This window comes from Bison bison, unplaced genomic scaffold (genome assembly GCF_000754665.1).
Source record: "Bison bison bison isolate TAMUID 2011002044 unplaced genomic scaffold, Bison_UMD1.0 scf7180017864209, whole genome shotgun sequence".
In the NCBI taxonomy this organism is placed as follows: Eukaryota; Metazoa; Chordata; class Mammalia; order Artiodactyla; family Bovidae; genus Bison; species Bison bison.
The window spans coordinates 1,195,246-1,195,749 of record NW_011494781.1 but is presented as its reverse complement, the minus strand read 5'-3'; positions in this window follow the sequence as shown (position 1 = coordinate 1,195,749).

Genomic DNA, 504 nt, shown 5'->3' with positions numbered 1-504 from the left:
GTGTGGATCACAATAAACTAGTGGAAAATTACTGAAAGAGATGGGAATACCAGACCACTTGACCTGCCTGTTGAGAAATCTGTATGCAGGTCAGGAAGCAACAGTTAGAACTGGACATGGAACAACAGACTGGTTCCAAATAGGAAAAGGAGTTCGTCAAGGCTATATATTGTCACCCTGCTTATTTAACTTATATGCAGAGTGCATCATGAGAAACGCTGGGATGTTTCTGGAAGAAGCACAAGCTGGAATCAAGATTGCCAGGAGAAATATCAATAACCTCAGATATGCAGATGACACCACCCTTATGGCAGAAAGTGAGGAGGAACTAAAAAGCCTCTTGATGAAAGTGAAAGTGGAGAGTGAAAAAGTTGACTTAAAGTTCAACATTCAGAAAACGAAGATCATGGCATTTGGTCGCATCACTTCATGGGAAATAGATGGGGAAACAGTGGAAACAGTGTCAGACTTTATTTTTCTGGGCTCCAAAATCACTGCAGATGG